Source organism: Neofelis nebulosa, chromosome 2, assembly GCF_028018385.1.
Source record: "Neofelis nebulosa isolate mNeoNeb1 chromosome 2, mNeoNeb1.pri, whole genome shotgun sequence".
Taxonomy (NCBI): Eukaryota; Metazoa; Chordata; class Mammalia; order Carnivora; family Felidae; genus Neofelis; species Neofelis nebulosa.
Window position 1 is genome coordinate 175350658 of NC_080783.1, and position 25763 is coordinate 175376420.

Sequence of the window (25763 nt, forward strand, 5' to 3'; positions counted from 1 at the left end):
CTACATGAACTTTTTGTAAGGACTGGCCATTGGATTTACAGCCCACTAAAATCCAGTTTGACTTTATCTTAACTTGATTACATCTGCAAAGACCTCACTACCAAATAAGTTCACATTTATAAATACTGGGTGTTAGGTTAGGTCTTTAACGTATCTTTTTTGGGGGAAAAATCCAACACATAACAGATGCCCACCATCATCAGGGAATTACAAATTAAAACCACAGTTAGAATGCCTACTAGAATGGCTAATAGTTTTGGAGAATACTAAGCGTTGACATTGTAGAACAAATAGAATTCTCATGCTTTGCTAGCGGGTGGTAGAACGGTGCAGCCATTTTGGAAAATAGCCGATTTCTTATAAAGGTAAGTATGTTATCACCATAGGCCCAGAAATTTCACTCCTAGATACCTACCTAAAAGAAATTAAAACATACATCCAGACCCAGACCTGCACGTGAATATTCATAGCAGCTTTATGCACAATAACCAAACCTGGAAACAATTCAAATATTCATTAACAAGTGAATGGATAAACAAATTGTTGTAGATCTATACAAGGGAACAACGGCAATAAAAGGGAATAAGTTTTGGGTGTATGTAAGGACTTGAATGCACCTCAAAATTAGTATGGTAAGCGCAAGAAGTCGGAGACTAAACATTACATAATGACTCAATTTATGTGACTGTCTAGAATAATCTATAATGACAAAAATCAGATGATGCTTTTCTTGAGTGGGGAGTGAAGAGGGGAAATTTTCTGAAAAACATCCGAAAACAACTTTTGGGAGTTGATGAAAATGTTCTATGTCTTGATTGTGGTGGTGGCTACATAAGTGTATACATTTGCTAAAACATAATGAGTATACTTAAAATAGGTTCATTTTATTTCATGTAAATTATGCATCAATAAACTGATTTTTTAAATATAGCCATCTGTTACTGGAATGGAGCTCCTCTGGGATAACTGCTCTTCTCTAACTCACATTTAAGTCAGGCACTTATGAGAAGTAAATAGAATAACACCCACTAACATCCTGTGCCCGCCCTATCATAAATAGTCAGTCAGAACACGTTCCTGTTTCTGGAAATTTTAGGACGTATGACATAGTGTTAATGTTTATATTTATATTTATTCAGTGGTTGCTAGTTATTCTATTTCACAGATGTGGACAATTATACCATTTTCTGAATTTTGCTGGTCTTGTAGCTTTCATAAATTACAAACTCTTAATATAAACTTGATTGTAGTATAGTGGAAAGAACCAATAGGCTTTAGTGCTAATCAGCTTGTGGTTTAAATTCTGGCCGGGCCATTTACCAGCTGGACAGCCTTCGTTCCTTTATTTAAAAATGTGTATTAAGCAATTGTGATGTACCACAGGGGATGTGCATTAAGGAGATGTGCTCCTAGCCTCATGGAGCTTAAAGTCCCCTCCTTCAACTTGTTTTCCTTCTCCAGGTTGCTGGATTTTACCGTCTGTAAATTGGGTTGTACTGCCATTTTTACAGGGTGGTCGTGAGGATGAAGTGAGCGGACTGAATAATCTACTCAAGTTTCCTCTTGCCCTGCCTGTGTGTCTTTCCAACTTCTTACTGTGCTCTCCTTCTTTCCTGTCTATCCTATCATGTCCTATCCTCTCCCATCATGAATTTTTTTCATTATTGAAGTATAATTGACATGCAATGCTATATTCGTTTTACACGTATAATATATTGATTCAGCAATTCTATACGTTATTCAGCGTCCCCCACGATAAGTGTAGTCACCATCTGTCACCATACACATGATTACAATATTATTGACTATATTCCCTATGCTGGGTTTTTCATCTCTGTGACTTATTTATTTTATAACTGGAAGTTTGTACCTCTTAATCCGCTTCACCTATTTTACCCACCCCCCTCTCTACCTCCCCTCTGGCAACCACCAGTTTGCTCTCTGTATTTAAGAATCTCTTTGTTTTTGCTTTTTGATCTTTTGTTTTCTTAGGTTCCCCATATAAATGACATCGTATGGTATTTGTCTTTCTCTGTCTGACTTATTTGCTTAGTGTAATACCCTCTAGGTCCATTCCTGTCACAAATGGCAAAAATCTCAGTCAGATTGGCTAATATCAAAAACACAAGAAATAACAAGCATCAAGGAAGATTTGGAGAAAAGATTTGGCAAAGATTTGCAGAAAAGGTTTGGAGAAACAGTGCTCATGCACTGTTGGGGGTAATGCAAATTGGTGCAACCACTGTGGAAAACAGTATGGAAGTTCCTCAAAAATTGAAAATAGAAATGCCATACGATCCAGTAATTCCCTCATGAATCTTATTCATGTCTCCTTCTATACTATATAACACATCAAATTCCAATGCTTGTTTCTTTTTTTTTTAAAGAAATGCTATTTATTTATTTATTTATTTATTTATTTATTTATTTATTTATGAGAGTGCATGAGTAGGGGAGAGAGGCAGGGGGGAGAGAGAGAGAGAGAGAGAGAGAGAGAGAGAGAGAATCTCTTTTAGTTTTTAATTTTTTTTTACATTTATTTATTTTTGAGAAACAGAGTGAGACAAAGTGTGAGTGGGAGAGGGGCAGAGAGAAGGAGATACAGAATCTGAAGCAGGCTCCAGGCTCTGAGCAAGTGGTCAGCACAGAGCCTGATGCAGGGCTCAAACCCACAAACTGTGAGATCATGACCTGAGCCAAAGTCGGACACTCAACCAACTGAGCCACCCAGGCACCCCAAGAGAGAGAGAATATCTTAAGCAGGTTCCACACTGAGCATCGAGCCCAAAGTGAGGTTCTATCCCACGACCTTGGGATCATGACCTGAGCTGAAATCAAGAGTCAGACATTCAACCAACTGTGCCACCCAAGCACCCCACAATACTTGTTTCTTTTCTCAGCTAAAATTATTTACATTTCTGAATGAATTCATTCAGCTGTTTTCCTATTTAAATTATTTTATTGTTAAACTTATATTGGATGATATTTAAAAAAAAAAAAAAAGTTCCTGGAGTGATTTTTGGGTAACCAAAGTTAAGTAGACTATTATATTCCTTAACAATACCTGTTTATATTTGTATGGCATTTTACCTTTACAAAGCTTTTTTGTATCTATCATTTCATTTAATGATCTCAATAATCCTGTGAGGTCAGTGAAGGGATTATCATGTCTACTGTCTAGATTAGTGTACCAATGCATATCTATATTAAAAGAGTATTTACAGCAGAGACGTAATTTGAACCTGCTTATGCTTTTTATTTGTGTATGTATTCAGCCACATTTATTGGCTAGTGATTGTATCCTGGCTATAGTGTGATGCTGCCCTTAAGAAGTTAAATGTCTGTGAGGGCGTGCAGCCTGCAAATGGAGAGCAGTGACAGAGTATGGATGCACATACCAGATGTAGGTTGTCAGTAAGGAGCCAAGGATCAGCCTTGTAGGGACATGTGGAAAGGGGATTACAATGTGCCACTTAAGCAGAGTATTGAGGCTCATTGTGATTTCCCCATGTAAATGAGGAAGGAAAAGGCCTTCCTAAAATACGCCCAAACAAGAACCCTTAGGAGTCGATATTTAATCTCTACTCTCATTCATGCAAAATAATTCTTCACTATGATGAAAGAAAGAAAGAAAGAAAGAAAGAAAGAAAGAAAGAAAGAAAGAAAGAAAGAAGAAATGAAAAGAATCACAGAGAATAGTCACAATCCAGGCCCTCACCAACTATGCCCCCTTTTCTGGATAAAAGGAGGAAACAAGACTGGTTTCCTGCAACTATTTCTTGGGCCACTTTCCCTCAGACCCTGGTCCTGCTCAGGCTGGACAAAGCCTGAACAGGGAGGTAGGGAGAATGGTGTTTGTGTTCATCAGTGTACATTTCTTGAAACTGGCCACCAGTGAACAATCAAATCGCCTTGGAATATTCTTAAGCTTCCTACATGTTTGATTAGTTTTTCCCAGTAGGAAATGAAATAAAAGAAGCAGTTATTAAGAGAGCTTGCTCTCTGCGTGGCCTAAGACTGGCTCCTGGAGTAACAGTGATCTTCAGAGCAGACAGGAAAGTCAGAGTCATTCAGGTGTTTAACGGAAAGGCTGGAACTGGATGTGTGTGGTCTTCATAGTGGATGGGAGCAGAGGAGGGCGGGAGAATCTGAGGTCTCTTTTTGGCTGATCCACAGACTGATTGACACTCTTGGCTCAATTTTCCTCTTTGTAAAAGATTATCCATGTGTAAGATTCTTCCATGTCTTCATTCTCTTGGTAGCCCAACAGAGCATGGCCCTCTGCTAGGTGTCCAGCATGTAAGAGTAAGATATAAGTAAGATTCATCTCTCTAGAGGAGTTCCTGCTGAAAATGGGGTGAGCCAACATAAAGGCTGAGGGTGGGTGAAGGGCACTGTGGGCCTAGATGATGGGCCAAGTCATCATGGAAGAGGCAGGGAACTGCATGGGAATGTGAAAAGGAGAATCCTGGCTGATGATGTGGCCAAAGAGCAATTTTGGGGGAGAAGAGAAATATCTAAGGAAGACCTTTCATGTTTGGGCATGATATGTGATATAAGACCTCTCTTCCAAGACCCCTATTAAATATTAAGTAAAATTTATACTGCTCATTAATATTTGGTGAAGTGGATCATCTTTGGAAAGAAAGAAAAGAAGTACTGAGACCTGCTTCATGGTTTATGTGGGACACAAGAGACAAGACACAGGAAGAAAGTAAGCTTATATTTAAATATATAAATAAATACATACATATATATTTACATATGTGCGTATATATACACACATATCTCTGTAATCATATAGATCACATGTACATGTGTATGCACACTATCTATGTATATGTGAATATATGGTATATATGTACCTCTTCCTAAAAAAAACTTCTCAGAGAACAAAAAGCAATGTTATCTGGATAACATGCTCTTAGTGAATGAACGTGAGCTAACACTTAAATACTTACTATGTACCACGTCCTTTTCTAGGTACCTTAAATGTAATATATCTTCTTCAATCCTTACAATAACTTCATCAGGTAGGTACTACAATTATCATCCTTTTGCAGAGGAAGGAGGAATCTGAGAAACAGAGAATTTCAGTTATTTGCCCAAGGACACATAGCAAGTAAGAAATAAAGCTGAGCTTTGGATCCAGGCAGCCTGGATCTAGGACCTCAACTCTTAACTTCAGTGCCCTTAAATTACATAAGATGTGATTCACTTGTAATAGTTTTTGAATCCTTTAGGGAGCCTTAAGTACTGATGGAAGAATCAAGGCAGCTTTGATTCTCAAGTAGTCAAGTGTGGGGAACAGAAACTCCCTCTCTTCTTGGTGGCTTTAAGTGCATTGCTCCCTGAATTCAATTGTACATCCTTAGACAAGATTTGCTAATTTGGTTCTTTTATTCAATAACTATTTACTGAGTAACCACTATGTGCCACAGATCCTTTGATGTTGTAGAAAAAGAATAGTAAAAAAAATTATAATAAGCAAAATCCCGGGGCGCCTGGGTGGCTCAGTCAGTTGAACATCCGACTTCGTCTCAGGTCATGATCTCACAGTGCGTGGGTTTGAGCCCTGTGTCAGGCTCTGTGCTGACAGCTCAGAGCCTGGAGCCTGCTTTGGATTCTGTGTCTCCCTCTCTCTCTGCCCTCCCCCCTGCTCAAAAATAAATAAACATTAAAAAAATTTTTTTAAATAAGCAAAATCCCAGTTGTTATAGAGTTTACATAAAGACAACAGAAGAGCATTTTGATGGTTTGTAGAATCATGATAACTGCCATAGAGATAAGGGGTGCATGAGAGTGCAGAGGAGGGAGGGGAGCTGCTATAAAATATAGGTGGTCCAGGGAAGACTTGTTGACATGGTGACTTTTGAGCAGACACCTGAGGGAAATGAAGGATCAAGCCTGCAGTATCTGGAAGAAGAACACTGCAGGCAGAGGAAATGGCAAGTGGAAAAGCCTTGAGGTTCAGTTGAATTTAACACGTGTGAGGAGGAGGTGGAGACCAGTACATCCGGAGTAGGCTGAGCTAGAATCAGAATCAGAGGGGTAAAATGGCAGGTGAGAAGTTGAACGAAGACTTTGGTTTTTCACTCTGGGATAAGTAACCACAGGAGTGCAGAGGCATGAAGCCATGGTTTTGTTTTTGTTTTTGTTTTTTGTTTTGTTTTGTTGTCTGCCTTGTCTCTTAAAAAGCTAATGATAAAGGGCAAGAGTGGACACAAATTATTGTTGCAAAAATTCAGGCAAGAGATGATGGGAGTAGTGTGGGAGGTGGTCAAAAGTGGTTGGACTATATTTTGAAGGTAGAGTTAATCACATTTGGAAGTTTTCACTCCATAGGTGATATGTATAGATGATAAAACTGGCTAAGATCACTTCTGGACGAAGTCTTGGTAGAGAAGGAAAAGTATTCATGGATGGAAGCCTGGGCACCTCTGACCTTGAGAGATTGAAGAGACAGGAGGGATCAACAAATGAGAACAAGAAGGAGTAGCCAGGGAAGAAAGGAACACTAAGGAGAGGAGCATGCTGGAAATCATGTAAAGAGTGTGCTTCATGGAGGAGGGTGACCAACTGTGCTGCATGATGCTAACAGTCGATAAAGACCGAGAACAGAGTGGTGGGTTAACAAAATGGAGGTCACTGGTGACCTTGATGAAAGCTGCTCCTGACTGGAGTAGGTTTAAGAGAAAATTGAGTTACCCCTGGACATGTTTTCACATGAGACTTTGATCTGAGTGAAAACGGAATCTGCTTTCACACTCCTCAGAGGCCTGAGTCTTGTCCTGACAAAACCAAGGCTCAGAGGCCCAGGGCTTTAGAAATAGCAAATAAGAAAGTGAAACCTTTGAACTTGGAAATAGTATTAAAGTTGTCATCGAGGGCTTGAAATGTTGGAGTCACACATCTTGCTCCAGGAAACAAAATGGACCAGTTGTTGGATTTATTCTGGTCCTCTGCCTAAGACAACAGCTAAAGAATCTCCTTTATGTATTTATCCAGGGACTTTGTCCTCACATCCTCCCTTGACAATAAAATGTAGTGTCCTCCAGAGTCTGGACTCCCTGGGAAAAAAAAATAATTGTATCTCTCTGTCTGTCTCTCTCTGATGAAAATTTCTTCATCATAATTCATAGTTGGTGCAGCATGCTCTAAATGCCAGGTGTGGGTAGTGTGAGTGTTGAGTCTGGACATAGGGAAATGAATTCAATACTCTCTCACTAGTTTGTTGTGCAGAAATAATTATACCATTATATCCTTGTGTGCCTCAGCATCTCCATTTAGTTTGGCAGGATAACTTCCATATTCCCTTGAGTCTTACGTTCTCTGATCCATTCTAAAATTCATTTATGTTTTCCAAGTTGCTAATTTATCTCAGCCTTCCCTTATTTATATTAATCACACTTCCTCTTTGCAAGAGGAATAGGGACATTTTCCATCCAGTCATCTTTATGAATCTTGTATCCGTTTGGATACCTATAAATTGTGGAGAACAGCATTCAATCTTGTTTTCTCAGAAACTCAAGACTGGGCAGCTGAGACCTGGGGTCCTGGCCCCTCTGGTTGTTTGCTTTGACTCTTAGTGCCGGTGTCAGTGAATTCCCAGCTACCTTTGGCTGGCTTTGTGTACTTGGTCAAGGTAATTAACCTCTCTGTGCTTTGGCTTTTCAACTGAAAGAGGAATATCACTATCACATGTGTTGAGAAAACCTATGTGAGAGTCCTTGGGACTTACCTGAGAGTAGCAACCATTAGTTAACTCTCTACTTACCTGATAGATAACTGCCAATTGTAGCTATATGGCCATATCTACTCTAGTCAGAGTTTGCTATGCAAAAATAGCAAGAGAGGTTCTCTCAACTCAGGACTTGATGGAAACAACAAAGAAGTTAAATGAAAATCAAACACATGATCAAGAATGAAAGTCCTCCTTAAATGTTATTTATATATATCTTTGGAAATAAACCACTATACCCAGTTGTCCATGATAGCAATGGTGCTGTCATCTTAAGGCCTATCATCAATGAAAATAACTCCAAATTAACAGTAAATACTAGAATGGATTCCCTGAATGCACAGGAACTGACTTTACTAAGGCAAAAATAGTTCTTGCTGTCATTGTCACCATGTTCAGTGAATATTATGAGAATCAATTCACAATTGAATCAGCTGAGGTGGTTTTTCCTAATGGAAAATCACATACCTTTCCAGAACTGACTTAATGAAAGGAGATGGTGATATCTGATCCAATTAACAAATAAGTTGGAACCAGAGCAATTCCAGAAAATTCTGCGAAACTTCTGACTGGGATGGATTTAAACTCAGAAGTCATAGGTTATGGGAATTGGATTGAGATTGAAATTTCTCCAACCAGAACTGACATTATCCATGCATGTGATATTGTAAAAGATGGAGCTATTGCTTATGGATATAGCAACATTCAGGTGGCTCTCCCAGAAACATACATTGTAACCAATCAGTTTCCTCTTAACAAGCTCAGAGGACTTCTAAGACATGACAGGGTAGCTGCTGGATTCACTGAAGACTCGGCTTTCGTCTGTGCCCCCAAGGAGGTATTGCTGATAAACTTGGTTTCGACATCTCTGCAACAAAGGCAGTTCATATAAGTGATCCTACAGCCATTTAATTTCAGATGGTACCCATTGCCCTTCTTCCTGGCCTCCTAAAGACCATAGCCACAAATTATATGATGCCCTTCCTCTAAAACAAATCTCTGACACTGTAGTAAAAAATGCTAGCAGAGACGTAGATGAAAGAAACTACAGGCATCTCTGTGCTATTTATTACAGTAAGAATCCTTGGTTTGAAATAATCCATGGGTTTCTGGACAGAATTATACAGCTGCTTCATGTGCCTCCTGGTGAAAAGAAGGGGGATGGGATGGTGTGATCACAGCATCAGAAGGCCCTTCCTTCTGGGGCATGCATCGAGATGCTTGCCAGCGATCAAAGCATCAGGAAGCTTAGGGTCAGTCCTTCATCCTGATGTCATCACCAAATTTGAGCTAACCTTGTCCTGCTCCTCCCTGGAAATCAGTATCGGGCCCGTTTTGTGAAGAGGGGTCTCTGTTGGGTGATTCTCTCCATGAGGCTTCCCTTCTCCTCCCCTGATGTCCTTTATTTGTCCCCACAGGGGACATCCATTTGTGCTTTAATGTTTAATTAAGTGGAAAGCAGTGAAAAGAAAAAGAATGAAAGCCCTCCTAAAAGTGTCTACCAGTCTGCATACTGTACAGTGGGTTTTGACATCAGCTTCCAGTTTGCCCTCACTTGGGCCCTATGATCAGGGGAGCCATTTCCCTTCTGGTGGGTCTACAACTCTCCTCCAGATTCTGCTGGCTGCCTTTCCCTTTGTCTCATGCTGTTTCTTTCCAGTGTGTGCACTGACACTGGTTTCTTCCTTTGGGCTCTTAGTACAAGGGTCAGTGAAGCCCCAGCCTTTGTAGAAGCAAACATTTAAAACCTACTTAAAAAACTTTTTTTAATGATTATTACTTTTCTTTTGAGAGAGAGAGAGAGAGAGGGAGAGAGACAGAGCGTGAGCAGGGGAGGGGCAGCGGGAGAGGCAGACCCAAAATCTGATGCAGGCTTCAGGCTCCAAGCTGTCAGCACAGAGCCTGATACAGGGCTTGAACGCATCAACCATGAGATCATGACCTGAGCTGAAGTTGGACGCTTGACCAACTGAGCCACCCAGGGGACCCTAAAACCTCTGTTAAGGACTGAGATTACCACTGCATGGCTAGAGAGGCTATAGCAATGTGTCTGCAAACTTCCTGGCTGCATTCAAAGTGCTTCTTAAGACACCCTCCATTCTCTAGTCTCTGTCACACGCCTCTAAAGGGAAGAGGCATTTTAAACTCCTTTGAGGAAAAGAATTCAATCATTCGGTTCTATTTGGGGTTTCGGACACTGAATGCAAATAAGGATTATGTGATGCTACCTGGATAATATCATTATCCATTGTTATCCATTGTTTCCTTTGCTCCTTTGACTACCAGGGGGCGAGAGTAGTGGAGTGGGTGATGGTACCCACTTACACCCTTCTATCGTCTCCTCTTCTATAAGGTGAGCCCTTTAAGGAAGGGGTGCTGCCTTGCACTTCTCCATGTCTGATGTCTAGCTCAAGGCCTGGCCCCAACAAGGAACAGAGTCGATAGCTGTTGGAATGAATTGCTGCAGTGAACCCACCATCCCTGCTTTGGGGTATAGTACTAGGCGTCATAGCATCATGGAGTCAAAGATAAAGGACTTCTCTTCTGGTGGTCCAGGAACAGAGATGGGACAGGGTGCCATGAACTCAGCTCTGGGAAATCCCAGAGAAGGTCATAGTTTTCCAAAGATTTACAGGCTGAGGAGGAATTCCCCACTCTGAAAACAGTGCTTCCAAAATCCTGGTGCACAGATTGATGCTGGCCACCAGTGAAATGAAAATGGACAAAATAGTCTTTTTTTTTTTTAAGTTTAGTTTTCATTTTGAGAGAGTGTGAGTGAGTGAGCAGGGGAGGGGTGAGAGAAAAGGAGAGAGAGAGAGAATCCCAAGCACACTCCACGCTGCCAGCTTGGTGCCCAACGTGGGTCTTGAACCCACAAACCGTGAGCTTATGACCTGAGCCAAAATCAAGAGTTGGATGCTTCACTAACTGAGCCACCCAGGTGCCCGGTGTAGTCATTTTTTAAAAAAACAAAGCTGAATTAGTTTTTTTTTTTTTTTTTAATTTTTTTTTCAACGTTTTTTATTTATTTTTGGGACAGAGAGAGACAGAGCATGAACGGGGGAGGGGCAGAGAGAGAGGGAGACACAGAATCGGAAACAGGCTCCAGGCTCCGAGCCATCAGCCCAGAGCCTGACGCGGGGCTCGAACTCACGGACCGCGAGATCGTGACCTGGCTGAAGTCGGACGCTTAACCGACTGCGCCACCCAGGCGCCCCTGAATTAGTTTTTTAATCTGAGCTTATGGCCTTCCTGAAATGTTTTCTCATTTAGTGTAGTCCTGCTACACTAAAATAACCTTTTTGAAATTGTAGTGATGGTAAATGGCAAATGTTTTAACTTAATATATTCTATTAGGGGAAAATTACCCTTACCTTACGTTACTGCCCAGTTTAATTTCATTTTGTTTTGGCTTGACATTTTTCTGCCCCATGTATTCTCTCTAAGGAGCACTGTTAGGCCTGTGGTTTCTAACAAGACATGGACCATTTTGAGAATCTGAACTAAAGTTTTTGACCCTTTCTCCACAGAAACCTGTTTATGTGCACACACACAAACTTTTGCAGGTAATTTTGGAAGGTTCACAGGCCTTTTTAAGACCAACTGTGAGCTTCTGAAGAATCCAGAAAATCCAGTTAGGAATTCCTGGACAAGAAGGAGTGACAGTCCACTATTGTGAGAAAAATTACCTTTCCCCATTCGTTTGCTTTTTAATGAAATATTTCATGTAAATAAAAAGTTTCCCTCATTGCCCTCTAGGGCCATTAAAAGTCCAAGGAAGCATTGAGATCAGGGAGTTAACAAATATTTTGCAAAAGCAAATGGCGTGCTAAGGGAGCTGCTACCCAGCATTTGAACCAGCATTCTGTGGTCTCCGTGGGCATGGGAACCCCCTCCTCCCTTCGGCATTTTTTGCTGAGCATACATGGCAACCCGTCACCACTGACAGGGCTCTGTGCATCTCCAAGGATGTCTGGAGGAGTCTTTTTGAAGGCATTTCAGCCATCTGTTAGGGTTTCCTGCTCTCAAGGGTGCTTTGATGCCATGAGGAGATGTGACATGACATTTGGAATCTGGGCCCATGCATCACAATGCCAAGGGCAGGGACAGCCGCAGGGTGACTGACTCTGGCCCATTGTGCAGGGATGAGCATGTCAATCAAATACATCTGGCTGGGTAGTCATACTGGCAGCTGGGCTGCTCAAATTTAAAGGGGAGAGGGAAATGAAAGGTCGCAGAAAACTTCAGAAGAGAAGGACAACCCCCTTCCTCTGAGAAAGCTCATCTTCCTCTGAGAAAGCCTTGGGGTGGACGTGGAGACCACAGCTGGAGCAGTGAAGTCAACATTGATCACAGGATCTCAGAACCATAAAGATGGCCAAATCCAGAATTTCCCAAACTTCAGTTATTCCAGCCCATAGCCATGATTTTTTGCTCTCTGTGTGTCACCAATAATTCATATTTGCTTTAAATAGGCTCACATTTTTATTTAAAAACATGTATTTTTAAAGAAAATTTATAGAACTAACTAAAATCTGGCATTACTTGCTATAAATATACTGTAGTCAAAAATAAATGGAATGAAAACAGAGCACTCTTTGGAAATTCTAGCTCAACGCTTTGGTCTGCTAGCTCATTATTAAAAGGGGAAGTCAGCAAAGATTTTGGGCTTGTTATAGGAACTTACTCAGACTTTCTCCTTGATGTAGCTGGCCAGATTGAAAGCAAATTCAAAAGTGAATCGTCATCACTTTATGTGCTCAAAATTTGTTAATACCACATCTAAGAATTTACTAAAATTTATGTGCTAACTAAATTGATTTTACGTGCTACTGGAGGGCTGGATTTCACTCTGCAGGGCACATGGATCTGATCCAAGCTTTTTACGGAGGTGAGGACACCCAGAGGATGGAAAGGACTTGTCCAAGGTAACCATGGTTCTATATCTGTCCTGGTACCTATATACTGTTTAGCCAGGTAATTTTGCAGCTTCTGCCGGAGGCAGGTTGTACCTGCCTACACCTTGGCTTTGGACTCAGCCTTGTGACTTGTTTTGGCCAATGGGATGTAAGCAGATGCGATGCAGGCAATGGCTTCAAATTGGATCATAGAGCTGGGCTTGCTTTCTTGCACTTGGCCATGAAGAGGACACACCATGGTCAGCCTGTCAGTCTGAGAATGATAGACTTGTGCAGGCCTGGATTCTGTCCATGCAAAGATTCAGTATTGGACTCCCAGTCGCTCATTCCTCTTTTTGGTGCAGTACGTGGGGCGTGTATGTGTGTGTGTATATGCATGCATGTTTGTGGTGTGAATATGTATGTATGAGACAGACAGACAGAGACAGAGAGAGGAGGGGGTGAAGAGAAAGGGAATGGAAACCTGGGCTGGGAAGATCAGTGTCCATATCTCCTCCATCTTCCGTCTTCTCAGAGTCTAACACAAGCTCTCAAAAATGTAGATGGTTAATAGATGCTTTATCTTTTACTCAGAAACTTGTAGAATTCAGGAAGTATTTACCAAGAACTCTGTTACATACATGGGACTGTGCTAAATATACCTGGGGGTACAAAAGAAGTCATTTTTGTATCGTAGGGGATTACAATGTGTTTCAGTGGCAAAGGCACACCTGCATGGTGTGAATAAGCACCACTTCAGAGCTGTATTGTTCCTGTACAAAAGTGGCAAAGCACAGTGTTCCTCAAATATGGCAGCATCCTCTTCTGCCAGGCCTTGACCGTGCTGCTCCCTCAGCCTACAGTGCAATTCTGGAACACCCCATGGAGAGGTTAGGTTCTCCACAAAGCTGTACTTCCTATCTTCTTCCTTCCTCTCTTCTTTTCCATACAGGCATTTCTACTTCCTTTTGTTGTGGTGGTTCTTTCTGCCTTTGACCCGGAATATTCATAGGACTCGCATACCTTTCAATGAGTTGCTCTCCTGTCTAGTTGTTCTGCAACCTGGCACCGTCCTTCCCATTCCGCTCCCTTCTAGGAGTCCCATGGAGTTGCCCGCAGTTCACATGTGGAGTCCATTTTACTCCATCTCCTCCCCCACTGCCATGGCCAATGCCCTTGTCATGCCTCACCTGCCTGGTTTCTTGGTATCGCCTTTGCCCAGGCTGTTCCCCATAGGGTAGTTGGAATAACTTTGTAAACTACTAATCTGATCATTTGATCCCCCTGCTAAAAAGTGCCCCAATGGCATCTCTTTACAATTAGAAGAAACAAAACAAAACAAAACAAAACAAAATACCTACAGACTCATTACTGTGTCCTATAACACTCTGCCTGATGTGGATGCTGTATAGATCCACTTTGCAAATCAAACTGAGGAGATATCACACAGGGCAAGTGGCACGCCTTCTGACTCCCATGCCATCCATCATTCTTCATGCCAAGTAAGCAAACCACAGTCTTAGTTACCAGTTACTGAGTACGTACTCTAAGATGCACATATTTAAGCTCTTTATACATATTAACTTCTTTATTCCTCAAAGTTCTGTGAAGTAGGGACTATGTTTATCCCAGTTTTACAGATGAGGAAACTTAGGCACAGAATGTTCAAGTAATTTCCTTACCACACAGCTTGAAAATGACAGAGCTAAGATCAGAACCCAGACATTATAGCTCCCTTACTGCTGTTGGGCCATGCAATAACCATAAGACTGACAAATATGGAAGGAATATCCTCAAACTGCTACCTGCTTTCCCATCCCCATCATTTTTCTGGCTAGCTATCTGGCTATCCATATCTTTCTATAGCTCAGGATGGTATTGGTTCTCCATCCTCAAGAGACGGCTCAGTATAACAGCAACATCAACAAAAATTAGGAATCAACCGTTGAAAATTGATAATGTCTCCAAGGGCTGAGATGGTCTTCCTCCAAAGAGGTAATTATGGGAATCTAGTAAGAATGGAAGGCTTTTTGCAGAAAATAGAGTATGAGCAATCCTCACAGAAATGTCAAAAGGATATTGTGTTTTGCAAATGTTTATTGCAAACAGACAAAAGTAGGTTCAATTACTCGTCACAGCCTACACATTTCTCTCTTTGTTGGCCGGAAAACACTCAGGTGTTTTGTTTGGTTTGTTTAATATTCTCCAGGATGGCATGACGGTATTTTTAGCTTTGAAATTTTGATTGTGAATTTCTGTGGCCTATTAAAAAAAAATGCCCATGCAGCCTTGCAACATGAAAAAGAATGACAAAAGCTGGTGAACATGATTAATCCATTGGACTTCATATATCATCTGTCCTTTGCCCCCTCCTTCCTCCATTCCCTGAGCTCTCTAAACATTTCATCTGTGATTCTGGGCACTTTGAAACCGGAATCTGTATTCAGCACATGTCCCTACATGATTAAATAAAAATAATAATCATCTTTCTCTGCTGTTGCCTCAGCAGGAAATAGTTTTTAACTCTACCTCCATTGCCAGTACCCCCAGTCTGGCTTGTTGGAGTGAGAAAAAACATCACAGGCTTTGGAGAAAACTGGATGTTAAATCTTAATAATAGGGGTGCCTGGGTGGCTCAGTCAGTTAAGCATCCAACTTCGGCTCAGGTCATGATTTCATGGTTCATGGGTTCGGGCCCCGCGTTGGGCTCTGTGCTAACAGCTCAGAGCCTGGAGCCTGCTTCGGATTCTGTGTCTCCTTCTCTCTTGCCCCTCCCCCACTCCCATTCTGTCTCTCTCTCTGTCTCTCAAAAATAAACATTACAAAATTTAAATCTTGATAATGGTGTGACTTTGTGCAAGTTTCTTGTCCTTGTTAAATCACAGTCTCTTTTGATATCCACTGGGAATGATGATGGCTGCACCACAGGCCAGGTGGTGGTGATAGTTAAGTGAAATATATTTTATTTTATTTATTTTATTTTATTTTTTTAAATATGAAATTGATTGACAAGTTGGTTTCCATACAACACCCAGTGCTCATCCCAACAGGTGCCCTCCTCAATGCCCATCACCTACCCTTCCCTCCCTCCCACCCCCCATCAACCCTCAGTTTGTTCTCAATTTTTAAGAGTCTCTTAGGGGTGCCGGGGTGGCTCAGTCAGTTAAGTGTCTGACTTCGGCTCAGGTCATGATCTCGTGGTTTGTGAGTTCAAGCCCCGTGTTGGGCTCTGTGCTGGCAGCTATAAGCCTGAAGCCTGCTTTGGATTCTGTGTCTCCCTCTCTGCCCCTCCCCTGCTCATGCTCTCTCTCTGTCTCAAAAACAAATAAAACATTAAAAAAATTTTTTTTAATTAAGTGAGATATATTTTAAATGTCTAGTGCCAAGTAATATTTAGCCATATTGGTTTGAATCCTTATTGTGTGCTGGCACTCTGCCTTTATTATTCATTTAATTTAACTTCATAAAGTAGGAATTATTATTCCTATTACACAGATAGAGAAACTGAGGCTCAAAGCAGTAAAATAACTTGCCTCTTACAGGTTGAACTGCGCCCCCTCCTCAATAAAAGACATATTGAATCCTAACCCCTGGTAGCTTAGAATATGGTTTCATTTGGAAATAGAGTCTTTATAGAAGTAATCAAGTTTGAATGGTAATTAGGGTTGACCCTCATCCAATGTGACTGGTGTTCTTATGAAAAGGGGATATTTTGACATAGAGACAGACACTCCCGGAGGGAAGACAATGTGAAGACACAGAATGAGAAGAAAGCCATGAGACTGGAGTGATGCAGCTGCAGGTCAAGGAGCACCAAAGATTGCTGGCAAATACAAGACACTAGTAGAGGCAAGGAAGTATTCACCTCTAAGCTGTCAGAAAGAGCACGGCCCTGTTAATGCCTTGAGTTTAGACTTTTAACCTCCAGATCTCTGAGATGAGATTTCTGTTGTTTCTGGCCACCCAGGTTTTGGTATGCTGTTATAGCAGCCCTGTAAACTAACAGATTCCTTAAGGTCACGCTGTGAGTAAGCACCAACACCAGGATTCAGGTCCTGGTCTGACTTACACCCAGGACTCACCCATTCCACTACCATTGCTTCTCAAACTGTGGTCCACGGACAAGCAGCATTGGCCTCACCTGGGAGCTTATTAAAAATGCAGAATCTCAGGCCCCCAACCCCAACCTACTAAATCAGAATCTGAATCTTGACAAGATGCCAGGAAATTCTTAGGTACTTGAAAGTTTGAGAAGCACTGTAGACAACCTTCCACAGAGACCAACAAACATGAATTCCTTTCTCTTCCTTTCCCTAGGTCCCCCTTCATGTGCAGGTGCAAGTGGGTCTTTCCCTTTCTAGTGTGTTCTCTTTCTGACCCATTTCCCACTCTACTCCTTAATCCCCCAAGGCTAAGTTTGTCCTTTACACATGGCAGGGAAACTGGGTGCAGTGAAAAGACCACGGGCTTTGGGAGCCCTATTGAACTTGTTTCAAAATCCTGCTTTACCACTCAGAGGGCAAGTTGCTTATCTTTTCTTTTCTTTTTAATTAATTGTTTATTTTGAGAAAGAGAGAGAGAAAAAGAGAATCCCAAGCAGTCTCTGTGCTGACAGAGCTGACAGCACACAGCCTGATGCAGGTCTCAAACTAACGAACTGCAAGATCATGACCTGAGTCAGATGCTTAACCAACTGAGCCACCTAGGCACCCCCATCTTCTCTGAGCTTCAACTTTTTCATCTGTTCCTAGCGCCATTACCCTGGTGGAAGCCATTGTCATTATGTTCTGCCTGGACTACTGAAGTAGCCTTGTTGGTGGACTCCCCACCTCCCCAAGTCAATCTCAATCTGTTCTCCCCATTGCAACCTTAATGATCTCTCCAAACAGCAAATCTCCTTCTGTCATTTCCCTTGATTGCAAACCCCGTCCTGGTTAAAGTCTGAATTCCTGAACATGGCTCCCTGTCCTTTGCATCATGTGCCCATGTCTGCTTCTCCCCTCTCATATCTCCTGCCACTTTCCATGCTTACTTTATTATTTACCTTCTATGTGTCCTAACCTTCCTCTACATTCTCAAGCCAGCCATCACTTCTTCAGGGTCTTTGCCTACACCACACATCCCTCCCCTAAACTCCTATACTTTGCATGCCTTCTCTGTGCTTTTCTTCATCATATCAACCAAGCGTTTTATTAACTGCAATGTTGATTTATCTATATTCCTCATTAGACCACATGAGCATGAGGGCAAAGACCACGATGATCTTTGTGATGCTTGTATTGCAGCTCCTAGCCCAGTGTTGGGATATAAGTCAGCCCTCAATATGTATTTGCTAAACAGATCAAAGAAATTGGGAGATGCCTCAGTTTTTAGGCCAGCATTGTGCATTCTGTTGAAGAAACATTTATTTCTGAAACCCCACTGCTGTTTTACAGATTAGGTGCCAGTTGTAGAGTGAGTACAGGAAGAGCCAGTGTGTTCTTTCTGAAGTTTCTTTGTTCTTTCCCACATGATTAAGCCGCCTAGATCCTACCTCGTTGAACAAAGCTAAAGTATTTACTCCTAATTGCTTTAAGTAAGGCCTGTGTGATCTAATCACTAATCAGATGCTTGCGTTTAAGAAAGAAAAATGGCTAATTAACGGAAGCCAGTACCTCCAATATTAAGGATCAGAGCTCTCTATGTGGCAGCATGGTAAGGGAAGACACACAGTGAGGCTTGGAGAGTCTTTGGGGCTTCCTTGGTTTTTTCAGGCCTCATTTCCAGAGAAGTTGAAACAACACACCCACACCTAACAGGAAGGAGACATTCTGAATGAATCCTAGGAAACTGTCCCCTCCTCCATGAGGTCAATAGTAAGAAATGCTGTGAGTTTGAAGTTAAAAGTTATGTTTTGTATTGTGAGAAATACAAAATGAGAATGCATGAGCCAGTTGTGAAATTTGCACAAGAATAACAACAGCGGTTAAGTTTAGGAAAAACAGAAAATCTTATTCACACAGGATGGGCCAGTTTGGACCTTGAATATACCACATGTTCAATAAATTCTTTTGTTGTTGTTCAAGGTTTCTTTATTTTTGAGAGACAGAGAAAGAGGGAGACAGAGAGAGAGAGAGAGACCACAAATGGGGAGGGGCAGAGAGAGAGAAAGGCACCAAGGATCCAAAGCCAGTTCTTTGCTGATAGCAGCGACCTTGATGGGAGCTCAAAATCAGGAACTGTGAGATCATCACCTGAGCCGAAGTGAGACACTCAACCGACTGAGCCGCCCAGGTGCCCCATGCTCAGTACATTTTACTGAGTGAATTTCTTGTCACACACACACACACACACACACACACACACACACACACACACACACACCTTTATTAAAAAGCATAAAAGAGGGGCACCTGGGTGGCTCAGTCATTTAAGCATCCGACTTCAGCTCAGGTCATGATCTCGTAGTTCATGAGTTCAAGCCCCACGTTCAAGCCTCCTTCGGATTCTGTGTCTCCCTCTCTCTCTGCCTCTCCCCCACTCATGCTCTGTCTCTCTCAAAAATAAATAAACATTTTAAAAAATGGGGGTCACTCTGCAGACCCTGCTCTTTGAAAGAAAGAAAGAAAGAAAGAAAGAGAAAAAGAAAGAGAAAGAATAAGAGAAAACCTGAATAAATGGAGAAAACCTGAATAAATTTTCATGGAAGGGAAAACCCATGCTATAAAGATGTCCCTTCTCCCCCGGTTAATCTAAAGATTCAAAGCTGTTGCAATCAAAACCCCAACAGAGTTTTTCAAGGAGATTGACAAGCTGAACCTAAAACTCACGTGGAAGAGTAGGGGGCCAAGAATAGCCAAACATTTTTGAAAAAGGAGGAGATAAGAAGGAAAGAGTACTGACTTACTCTACAGAAAGATTTACTCTAAAGCTCCATGTAATTTTGAGAGTGGTTTCATTTTTGTGTTTGTTTGCTTGTTTTGCAAGCTCGTCATCCAGGGAACTGATTTTTGGCAAACTTTGCTACAGCCACTCTACACTGACGGATCTGAATGGAAAGTGAAGGTATGCAGTGTGAATTTGCTCAGCTCTGACCTGTGAGAGCTGCAGTTCAGGGCAGGGGAAAGAGCCAAGGTCAGATGCACCATGGCTAACCTCCAGTTCTGCCTTCCACGCTGTGAGTTTTAGGGTCGGTTGCTAAACTTCTCTGAGTCTCAACTTCTTTTAATCTCTAAAATTCAATTAATAAAAATCCAGGTAGGAAAAAAAGATCTTGGTTGGGCTCTGTTGTAGTGCTTTTAAAATCTGTTTATTTGCATAGGAAATGGGCTTTCTGTAAAGTAGGTATTGCCTACTCAAATGTCTGCAGGGGCCAGGCAGTTCATTCACACCCACAGGTAGCAGTTACACAGAAGATAATGGGTAGAGGGATTAGGGAAACCTTGAGTGAGGGTAAAACAGAGCTGCAGCCAAATCAGCCCACACATCCCCAGGCTATAATTTCAGTTCAGGAGCCAAGAACCCAACACGGGAATCAGAAGAGGGACAGAGATGAACTCTCACTGTGGCTTTGCCTCAGACAGTGATGTGACTCCGGGCACATTATTTCACATTCTGAGCCCCATGTTTCCACCTTTAAAATGGGCACGTCAGACTCCCTGAGGGTGACAGTAGTTCTAACGTTATAAAATGCGTGTCCGGGATTCTAATTTATGGATGCGCTTGCCAGTCTCACTTCTAGAATTGGAAGACCAAGGTTCACACCCCAGCACTGACAATTGATAAATGCCACCCGAGAGTGTCCCAGGGCTTCACTGCAGTTCAGTTTCTATCACTAAAAATATGGAGGAAAAGTAATCATAATCTTTATGGAGCTGGGGTGACAAGTATGATAATTAGCTATCAAAATGTTTAATACACTGGACAACAGTGCAAAGGGATGTGGATTAACATAACGGAAAAGAAGGTAGATGAGTGGTCTACCAAGTCTCAAGTCCCTAATACCAACATTCTTTGCAAATCCAGCCTTCCTGGTACAGAGGTCCCGCTATACTCATGTTACAGATGCAAAAACTGAGATTTCAAATCATGGACCCACACAGGGGTTGAAATCTTTTCCTCCTGGTTCCAAGGCCCATGACTTCTTTCTTTCTTTTTCTTTTTTTAACATTTATTTATTATTGAAAGACAGAGTCAGAGCATGAGCAGGGGAAGAGCCGAGAGATGGAGAGACACAGAATCTTCAGCAGGCTTTAGGCTCTGAGCCATCAGCACGGAGCCTGACACAGGGCTCGAACTCACAAACTGCGAGATCATGACCTGAGGTGTTTTTTTTTTTTTTCCCATGACTTATTTCCCTACCTGCTGCTTTATCAGGTGGGCCAGCCATGTCCACTGCTAGGAGCCAGAAGTTGTCGCCAGGTCGGGGACCGTGTCCAGGGGGATCCGCTGAAGTTAAGAGCACTAGGCACATTTCCATCCACCAAGCTGGCCAGACTTCACTTCCTGTAAATGAGGTGGTTAGCCATGTTTGTACAGAGCAATACTGAGGGCTTTCTCTATGCCTGCCATTTAAACTGTCAGGTTGGGTGTGTGCAGCCTGAGACCCACGGTTTCTGGACGTGGGCAGAAGGCCGGGGACCCAGGTGAACTCACTACTGACTCAGGTAGAGCAGACTGCTGACAGGGATCACCTCTCATTCTCTTTATGCGACCAACATGCTGTTCTGGCCCCGAGGAACACAGGTCAGCAACTTCATGAATTACCCTTTTGCTTGTAATCTAGTTGCAGTGGTGAAATATTATGTTGCCTAGGGCAGGGCTATCCCTGGCTCTTAGTTGTTTAAATTGCGAAGTTTCCTTTTTGGAAGGAGGGAAGATTTATTGAATGCTTACCAAGCATCAGGCATGGTGCCCCTCACTGTGCACCTATGATTTTATTTCACAAACTGTAGACATTAGATTCTGTTGCTTCAGTTTATCAGATGTTAAAAGGGAAGCTCAGAGGGGATAAGTAAACTTACTAGAGGCCACAGGTTTAGTAAATACTAGAGCCAGGGGATTAGAATCTCTGGCTCTCGGACTCCATAGCCTGACTCTTTCCACACCACCAGTCTGCCCACTGGTGTGACACTGATGGCAAATATGCCTGTAAAATCCAAATAGAGTTTCATTTATTAATGGTCTGCAATGGAAGAAGACCGACAGCCTGTCCAATAGAAAGCTCATTTGTTTTGTAAACAGAGAATAATTCATTCATTTGCTAATGCTCTCTCCCAGCGAAAGTCTGAGCCAATTCTGCCTTTAATCTGTGATATAGCTTGAGAGCACGGATGTACCCACAGCCCATGCCTTTGAATATTCCATTTGGGACACGCAGGAATGGTGCTTCCTTTGTCTCAGCATCAAAGCCCAGGGCTTCATGTCTTGACAGGTGTACATACATGTTGAAAAATATAAATAAGTGCTGAATATCAAACCCCTCAGATTGCCCAGTTGTCCCATTTTCCAAGAAAATGAAAGAGAGCATAACTTAAAATGAATAAAAATATACTCCCCATTTGGAAGTCTGAAATTGACAGTGTTTACCAGAAATTGTATGAGCGCAGAACACAGGCTTCGATTTGATTGTGGGTTAGAATCTGTGCTGCCTGGGCTCTGAGATTCTTCCTTTGTGAGTGATTGCTACTGCTGGGGGAATTGGCAGTGTGACCAGGCCGAGGGAAGGGATAAAATGATTAGGTCCAAGACTTCATTGCGAAGCTTCTTCCTCTGAGATTTAGAAACCATCTTTCTTTCAGCCTCTTAATGTTTCCTGAACACCGTGAATTTCTCCAGGGGGCTTTATGGCCAGAACTGATCGCATTCAATTCTCCCGGGAGGAAATAGGCAGGTTTGTCTTATTTATTTATTTATTTATTTATTAAGTAAAGAACAAGAAAAGGAGAGGAGAGTCCTCTTATCTTGATGGTAGTGGTAGAGGACGGGTACAAACTGTAGAGTAACTGGCCCTCCGCCTGAATCGCTTCCCCATCGGACCAAAGTGCCCTTACCCTGCCCTTCTTCTACCCTGCCCTTACTCTTCATCATTTTCCCCCGTGCTCTTTTTCCCCCCTTTCTTTTTTTTTTTTTTCTCTCTTTTTTTCTCTGTCCACTTCCTTCCTTGCCCTAATCTTTTCCAACAGACTTGAAGCCTCTGACGTGGTCAGCTTCTGTAATTAAAAGCCACCAAGTCTCCCAGTGTCACAAGTAAAAGCAGATATGCCGGAAGGACTGAAGCCAGGGAGCAGTCAGGGCTGAGGGTGCCGGGCTGAGAAGGGGCATCTGGTCTCCCCTTCCAGACACGACAGCGTCTCAGTGCCTGCTGCTCCTTGAGCTTGAATTTGCTGCAGCCCCTCAAGGGTGTGACTCTTCTTCGTGGACCTGGCTCCTCCTCACCTTTCTGTGTCCTTTCACTTTTAGTTCCTGCTTCTAGCTACAGTCATGCTCCTCATAGCTCCTAGCTCAGATCCCTGACAAGGAATCTGATTGATTGCATTAGGGTTCTCCAGAGAAAGAGAATAGGATATAGATTTAGAGTATAGATATAGAGAGAGACAGGGTATCTAGATATAGATCAGGCTTTTATGGTTTCTATAGAGAGAAAAAAAAAATATATATATATATGTAAGGGCACCCAGGTGGCTCAGTCGGTTAAGCATCCTATTTAGGCTCAGGTCATGATCTCACAGTTTGTGAGTTTGAGCCCCATGTCAGGCTCTCTGCTGTCAGCACAGAGCCTGCTTCACATCCTCTGTTCCATCCTCCCTCTGCCTCTCCACTGCTTGCACTCTCTTTCTCTGTCTCTCTCAAAATAAATAAATAAACTTTAAATATATATATATATACATATATATACACATATATATATACACATATATATATACACATATATATATACACATATATATGTATAAATACATTTATATGTGTAAATATATATATATATATACATATATGATTTATTACAAGTAATTGGCTCACGTGATTACAGATGCTAACTTTCAAGACCTACGATCAACACACAAGAGACATAAGAAGAGTTGATACTTCAGTTCAAGTCCGAAGGCAGGAAAAATCTGATGATCCCAGCTCTAGGCAGTCAGATGGAAGGAATTCCCTCTTTCTCAGCCTTTTAGTTCCATTCAGACCTTCATCTGATTGGATGAAGCCCACTCACATTAGGGAGGGCAATCTCCTTTACTCAGTTTATCAATTTAAATTTAAACTCATCCCAAAATACCCAGAATAATGCTTGAACAAATGACTGGGCCCGGTCAAGTTGATACATAAAATGAACCATCACACTGTGTCCCGTTGCCTCTCTGGTGGTCTCTCTCCTTTATTTCTTTCACTCCCTCCCACCTGGCCACCTTGCAGGTAGCTGGTCTGGTCAGCCTTTGGATTAGTTGCCATAGGACTGGGTATTCATCTATATCCAATCACCTAAGACTGAGCCGTAAGCTTAGGGGACATATCAGCCAGCCACCTTGGCTGACCCTTAAGCAACAGCTTCAGGGAAGCAGTCTCCTTTAGAGAAGCTTGGTATGGAATGCTCAAATTGTCAAGAGTAGCCATACCGTCCACAGACCATGACACCAGTAAATACGGGGAGTTTATGTGGCTAGCTGCCAAGTTGGTGATGAAATCAGATATTTTACTGAGCCACAGGGTCATGCCAGGTTCTGTGGATACAAAGGTAAAAGGATGTGACCTCTGCATCCAAGGCTGTCACAGAGGGTAGAAGATGCAAATCAAGTATCCCTGCAGCTTAGTAAACATAGATCACTTGGCTACAAGACTTCTTGGAGATCTAGTCCAGCCTTCTCTATTACCCAGGTCAAGAAATAGAAGCCCAGAGAGGTTAACAGACTTGCCTAGGGTCACACAGCTAATTACAGGTAGAAATCTCATTTCAATTACCATGTATTAAATATGCAATAGGTGGAAGAGATTAGCCTAGACCTTTTCATGTGTGTTACTTCATGTAACCCTTATTACAATGATGTAAGGTAGACTTTATCCAGGGGAGAGACCTGAATTTCAGAGAGGTACACTGACTCCCTCCGTGTCACAAAGATAGGTGGGAGATAAATGAAAGAAGATTTTTTGTAATGTCAGTTTTGCAAAAAAAAAAAAAAAAAAGACAGTGTTAGAAATTGTAAATACGACTTTAAAATGTCTTTAAGAAAAGCATCCAATGCTCACCAGCATGATACTTACCTGCTCTTTGCAAGAACAAATATTTAATAGAAAAGAAGCAGGAGGAAGGACATTTTTGAGAGACTCGATAAGCAAGGAAGGTTATAGAAACACAAAAAGGGAGGGGGGTGACCATCTTTGAGATGACCAATAGTAAAGACATTTTAATTAAGGACTTTTAAATATCTCAGGAAAAGATCCATTTCACAGGTGAATAGGATAATTTAGCAACAAAGAAGAAAGGGACAGAATCGGGGTAGTGAGGCAAGGCCTGCTCAGTGTACTAATGAGGCATTCTGGCCTTATTTTCCTTAACCTCAAGGACCTTGACTTGACCAAAGGGCTATGTGAAATATCATGCATATTGATTTTTTCCCCAGGCCGGGTTTGTAATTTTTCCTGAAGTAAGAGCATTCAGACCAGAATGGGTACTGAGCTACTTGATTCTGCAGGATAGGAAAGTTCCACTGGTCAATTGAGCAGAACACAGGCAGGATAATGTCTCTGACTGAAGCACTTGCGGTAGTTGTTTTGGATTTCTATGTCTCCCTCATCTCCTTCCCCTTCCATACCTGTCTTCCCCCTTCCCCTGTTCTACTACCTCTCATCCTCCTCTGTTTCTTGCCCATTATTTCCATTGCCCTATAGATAGGGACAATGACTCACATTGCCATCTGGGTCAATGAGCCACTGAAATTAGGATATAGTATATGGGATAGAGAGTACTGTGGACATTTGGAAAGTACATGCCTAAACCATAAGGGCCAATGGGTACTTAACTCCACCTAATTGTTGCCATACTTGACCAGGGACCCTGTGTTGCCAAGTCTTTTAATGTTGCAAAAGCACCTGGAAATCTGGATTTAACTTTTATGAAATACCCCGATTTTTAAATCTTAACAATT

General features: G+C 42.0%; 1 protein-coding gene and 1 pseudogene across 17 annotated transcripts in view; both read left to right on the plus strand.

Moving 5' to 3' along the window:
* Positions 1–25763, plus strand: part of DAB1 (DAB adaptor protein 1) — a 1141854-nt gene that overhangs the window by 439849 nt on the left and 676242 nt on the right. The gene's annotated exons all lie outside the window — the stretch shown is intronic.
* LOC131504667 (phenylalanine--tRNA ligase beta subunit-like) lies at positions 7809–9233 on the plus strand (annotated as a pseudogene).